The 6410-nt window shown below is 42.1% G+C and overlaps 1 long non-coding RNA gene across 1 annotated transcript; it reads right to left on the bottom strand.

The window, feature by feature from the left end:
- Positions 1-469: 469 nt before the first annotated feature.
- LOC135575979 (uncharacterized) lies at positions 470-5468 on the bottom strand. Its single transcript, XR_010467505.1, has 2 exons — positions 3492-5468; positions 470-3334 (listed from the first exon to the last, which is right to left on the bottom strand). It is a non-coding gene; the product is annotated as an uncharacterized LOC135575979 (long non-coding RNA).
- Between the last annotated feature and the right edge of the window lie 942 nt (positions 5469-6410).

The raw sequence follows: 6410 nt of genomic DNA on the forward strand, positions 1-6410 counted from the left end.
CAGGGTTTATTTTAGCATTGTAACCACATACAAATAATAAATTTAAAAGTTTTGTTTTCATTCTGGGACTGAATATCTTGGATTTCCATGTGCTGAAATAAATATGAATGGTAGAAGGCTCTCCTATCCTTGCTGTCAGTTCCTTCCTCGTTACTCAGAAGTGGGATATGGACAGAACAAGCAAACTGCTCTACTTTCCCAGAATTTGTGTTTTCTAACCTGACTCTGATGCTTGGTATTGTTTGCTTTGATAGCTGATTTTGAATTTCGTTTAGCTTTTTTTTTTTTTTTTTCCTAGGCTATGTATCCTCACACCTTTTTTCAGGTCTGAGGCTCAGTAACACAATGCTACTAGCACAGTTTACACTTCCAAGGTATGTGTAATCCACTCCATGGTATACTGTTGCTTGGGCTGCCTACACTGTAGTTATTTACGATAATGCAAAAGAGCAACAGAAAGCAAGCATACCCTCATTTTACGCCAGTGTTCCAGGGGAACCAGCCTATTACTTAGATGCATTCCCAGATGCAGCCATCCATCCCTCTGCAAGACCGTGATGATGGAGAACGAGCTGAGTGCTATAGTTCTACAAGGCATTCCTGAGGCTGCTCTCAAGTAATCTTAAGAATAAAATCAATGAAACTGGTGATAAGCAAAGCCCATCATTGTGTGTGTTCTTTCAGGATGCTCTTTTGTGCAAATATCCAGTTTTCTGGGCCTGAGTCCAGAGGCTGTGCTATTCCAATTCTGCATCCATCATCTGTGTCATCTTGTGCGGCATTCCACTGCAAATGACCTCCCCTATAGCATAAGGCAGAGAAACACTTTTCCAGTCTCATTGTTAAATATTTTAACAACTCCGTGTGCCCTCCCACCAGAAGTTTGGGGTTTGTTGTTGTTGTTTTTTCCCCAGATTTTATTCAACAACTTAAAAAAAATTATTTCTGCAGTGACATTGTGGACTCGTAGCATTTCTGCTACAATCAAATTGTCTTTCATTGCACTGTTGCTGCTACCTACTGGACTACAACTTGCTTTTCTGATATCACTACTGTGCCAGTGGCAATCTCCTGTTGTTGGAAATCACGTCATCTCATGTCACAGAAACTCATGTCAAAGTAAGGCTGAGTTTTTGCTGCTGACCTCTTTAAAATGCTTTGCCCATCTATTTTATCTCTGTTGTACGCATTTGCCTGTCTTTGCTTCTGATCAACCCATTTCCTGTTTAAACTAGCTGCACAGGATTTTTGTAACTCGGTAAACAAGATCTGTGGTTTCCTACCATGGCAGGAGTTTCAGTTTCAAGTGCTGGGTCTTTAATATATCTCTGTTTATCTTTCCTTGAACATGATTTTTCACTGATTTGTCTGTTTTCTTGTTCCTTTTTGTAATTCCATGCTTTTCATCGGTCTTAGCATTAAAGAATTTTTATTTCTGAGTTTTTGTTTTCTTATGATGCTTTCTTTTTGGGCTTACCCAATGTGTTGTTATGCCCGTATTGAAGCTGCTGTAGATATATCGCATTGTTTCATGAGACAGCAAGGCAAATTCAGTGGCTCACTCCCACCGAGAGGGCCTTGCCCAGCCGTAACTCCTTCCAGTCTTAACCACATGTTCCCACCTCCTCCTCATGCTGCGGTGCTCGTCTGTCCCTTCATGAAACAGTTCGGCTAACTAAATCAGCAGAAAGCCAACCAGTTTAAAAAAAAAAAAGCACACTAATCAGCTTCTGCCAGGTTGGTGAGCTGAAACGGCTCACAGAGATGTTGGACAAGGGCCAGCACTAGCTCAAGAGAGAGACTAGGAACACCAGGACAGGACCCAGAGAGAGATGGGATCACCTTACATGGATGGCAGCAGCTAGGTTTTACAGAGACTCAGCCATACCGGGAAATGTCATGCTGAGCATTTGTAATACCACCTCCACCTCACTTACTCTTGGCTCTAACAGCAACTTAAATCACAGAATCACTGAATGATCCAAGCTGGAAGGGGACTCAGGAGGTCCCTAGTCCTTGCAGGGTCAACGCTGAGCTCAGACCAGGCTGCTCAGGGCTTTATCCAGTCAAGTTTGGAAAACCTCCACGGATGGAGATTGCCAAACCTCTCTGAGCAACCTTTGCCAGTGATTAATTATTCTCAGAGTGTTTTTTTTTCTTCTTATAGACCTGTGCATGGTCAAAGTCAGAATATCATGCAGCACTGTTTTGTTTTCAGCTTCATTTTCACCTTCAAGTGCACCCTTCCCCGAATTTTCTGATTGGCATTACAAAGACCACCACTGATATCACCAGTTATAGAGCACATCTGAATCCAGGTGATGTTTGTGGTCCGTACCTATTTCTCCGAGTCTTTCTGCCATCTGGCAAGGTCCACATTTTTAAGCCAGCGAAATGCTCAGAAATATATCAGACAACAAGCACAGATGAATCTCTGTCCCACCATTTTGGTAGATCTTTCACACACTCTCATTTTTCAACACAAAGCCTAGGTTGGCCACATGACCCCAGCTCCGCTTTACTAAAAAAAAGGTTGCTAAGCTATGAGTGACAGCACATAAACTTACACCAAGCAAGACTTATAAAAAAAACAGAAACAAGGACAGAAATGAAATTATTGAGTCAGTAGCAGTCACTCAAGGACTGAAGGAAAAACTATTAACTGAAAAACCTCTAAAACCCTGAGAAAAAAAAATCAAAATAGAAGATAGCAACTCAGCAAAACTCAAGATCAGCCTATTGCAAGCAGCAATGGAGAATGACACTTCCCCATCTGATTACCATCTGCCTGACCAGCAGAAAGCCAGTGAGTACCTGCATCAGAGGTGATGAGGACGTCAGTGCGTAGGCTAATAGCATGTTAGGCCCAGCCATTTATTGCATGTACAATCCAACAAATAGCATAATTGTTGCACACTCATAAATTGTGTTTGTGATCCTACTTTCAACCCTCCATGCACAGGAAAAGACACCCAAATAAAACTGATGAAAAATTCTGAGAGGGTCGTACTATACCACTGCTCTATCCATTTCTTGATTGTTATATTCACCCCTGGTATCAAAGTTGTCTATGAAAAGAAACAGGCTGAGTTTTGTTTTTTATTTAATTCCTACTTTGAAGGCCATTTTGGAAATGCATGCTTGTGCTTTTTTCCACACTTCTCTGTCGCAGCACAGCATTGTGCAATATCCATTTTGGCATGTGGGGTGCAATGCATTGCTCAGATCACCTGTTTTGCTGGCACACTTCCTTCTTCATCGTAATTGCCAGATGACAGTCCACCTTCCTGTGGTGACTCACCCTGCAGGCTGGCTGGCTCATCCATCATTTCCCCTGTCATCCACACGTGGATGTGTGTCAAGGCAGGATATGGGTGGAGATGGAAGCGCAGCCCAATTACAGAATCAAGAATGCAAGACAGAATGCATGAGATTAATATTAGTAGAGTTCAAACTCTGGCTTTCTTCCTAAAATCTTAAACTCTACCCACCGCTTAGGATAGCTTCCAGTGGAGTCAAAGAGTTGGGCTGGTGAGGTAATCTAGGGAAATGGCATTCCCAGATATCTAATGGATTCAGGCAATGTGCTGTATCATCCATTAGCCAAAGAAGCTGGCCACTGAAGCTGAAAGAAAAAATAAAGAACTGGGAACAAATATAAAGGAAAGTTATTTTTTTGAAGTTGCAATAAACTGTCAGTTTATTTCAGATAAGCAAGATTATTAACAAAAATGAAACAGTGGTGGCACTGTCAAGGTTTGTGAGAAGATGCTGGAGAAGATGCTGAAGAAGACGGAGGGATGATAAAAAGTGGCAATGTGGCTCATGAAGCCCCATGCTGTCCTGTAGCAAGGTCAGCTGTAATCCTACAGAGTCATCAAGAAGACAGTTGTCTTGAATTGGAGGAAGGAAGGAAGGCAGGCAGGAAGGAAGGAACGAAGGAAGGAAGGGAGGGAGGGTGAATCTGCTGCCCCCATATGTTTTTGCTGTGTGAGCAGCTGGTGGTCGGAGCAATAGCCCTCAATGACGGTCCAAAACCTGGTGATCTGCCCAGCAACGGGACCCTGGCAGCTGTCCCGTGCTTGTTGTTTTAGACCAACAGCAGCTCTGAAAAATTTCTTTTCCATTGATGGATCAGTACAGATGCGTAGCCTCACTAGGCTCAACACAGTCAACGAAATTCTTCTGGTGCATACGCAGTTGTTTATCAAGTCATGCAAACATGCAATGACGCTATTGCCTCCAATCAGCAGAGTTAATTTTAACATACACTAAGGTTTCCTGGAAGCCAAAGGAAATCAAGTTCCAATTGAAAATTAGACATATGCGTTAAATGTCTGCCAAATTGTGGCCTGTATACACAATCTGATACCTGGTGTTAGATGTTTTCTGTTTTACAAATTTTAAAGAATTTCTTCTGATCTAAAACTACGCAAACTCTATCATAACATGAATGGGATGTGTTTCTTCTCATATATAAAGAAAATTATTTGAAAGAAAATGCATGAGTTATGAATAGGTGACTACATATAGCTTTTTAGAATTAAAAAAAGATGACTTTTTCCATGCTCATCATTAACCTTAATTAGCCTCATTAATTCCCATCATTAATCATTCATGCAACTGAGCAGCTGCCTAGAGGACAGCAAGACCCAAACCACTGTGGGAGCTGAGGGAATGGTGGGTTAAGCTCACCTTCTTCTTCAGCCTGAGAGCAGCTCACACCGTCCCACTGGCCAGGAAGCCCACAGGCAGCCCAGACAACCTGCCCTTTCTCCTGCCAAACTGGCTGGAGCTTGAGGAGGAGCTGACGCTAACAGGAGAACGTCGTAGACACAGGGCACGAACCCAAGGGAACCATGCTCCAATGGTTCCAATGCTACACTAAGAATGACTCTATTAACTGCTGGTGGTATCACCTGATGGGATCATATCAAATCTGAATTTCAGAAACACTTACAAGATAGTGAATCCTACCGGCATCATATGTTGAGTTTTAGAACACAGCTTGAAGAAAGTAATGATAGCTGATTAACGGAAAAAGGAAAAACGGGTTTAAAAAGGGGTTAAAATGCATTGGTGACTTGAAAAGAACAGATCATGCTAGAAATAATTTTCTTCAATAAAAATGGAGATAACATGCTTTCAGGCTGCTGAAAAAAAATAATATTTGATATAAATTGAGCCTCAATTAAAGTGTTAAGTGATGTTTGTATAAATCCGCCGCATTGGACATGCTGTGCATGCAATACACTGTGGTAATATGCAACATCATTTAGGAATGCATAACAGAGATAATCAGAAAAAAACAGAGCGGTGAGTAAGGCTGACCATGATCCCTCTTCCTGCTTACACCCTCAAGTTTTTAGAACACATTGTTTGAGTCTGATAAGTTTTGCAGTTACATTTCACAGTTAAATTGTTATTAGAATGTGCGATATATACAAAGTCACATGTGATGGGACTTCAAAAGCCTGTATAAATTGAGGATTCTGGAGAGAGAACACCTGAGAAGTCAGGATATGAACTCAGGAAGTGAGTGAAAGATATGAAAGAGCAGAATGTTCCTACTAAAGGAACTGGAAAGGATGGGCAGGCACACGTTACGTCTTTTGGTAAGAACAGAACGACTTGTGGTTTGTGCAACGCATCCCAAATTCAGAGAGGTGCAGTGAAAACTGAAAACAAAGTCCTTTCAGCTCCGGGAGATTACCAGTGTAGGAAGACACATCTACCTGTTTTTCTGGACAGCTGTCCCCAGACTTCCTCCTGCTATGTCTTTTCTGAAACTTCCAAAATGCCAGGAAATGTGATGCAGATTCAGTGCATTGTATTCCTTCTTCTGAGCAATGCTAGACAATCCGGTTACCTGCTTTTGTAGATTATATTCTAAAGGCTGCTGCTGGTACTTTCTCAGATTACACAGTTGGGTTTTTCCACATTACCTCCGTCAACTCATGCCCTTCTCTTGAGAAAAAATGTTTGAGATTTAGGTTAGACCATAGCGATACAAATGAACAGCTGCCCCCTGCACGGTTCTGCAGTCTGAATAGGCTGAATAGAGACACGCTGCAGTAAGAGTATCTCTTTAGGAAGAATTAACTAGAGAGGAAATAGATACTGAAAGAGCCTGAGCGAAATGCGCAAAAATAGAAAAAGAGAAGGAAGTGGCTGGGAAGAGGAAGTAGCTACAAAAGAGGAAGAAACATGAGCTAATCAAGGGGAGAGAGTATACTTTTCATCATTTTAAACAACACCAATGTCAGAATCTGTCAATAGTGGCTGTTTGCATCTGCACAGACTCCTGGCTGGATCTGTGGCAACCCCATAGCTCCTTCCTTCCAGCCCATGGTGAGGAAGCCACAGCACGCAGCCAGCTGCTTTTCCCTCGCCTGGCAAGAAGCAGCGTC

Source organism: Columba livia, chromosome 1 (assembly GCF_036013475.1).
Source record: "Columba livia isolate bColLiv1 breed racing homer chromosome 1, bColLiv1.pat.W.v2, whole genome shotgun sequence".
Taxonomy (NCBI): domain Eukaryota; kingdom Metazoa; phylum Chordata; class Aves; order Columbiformes; family Columbidae; genus Columba; species Columba livia.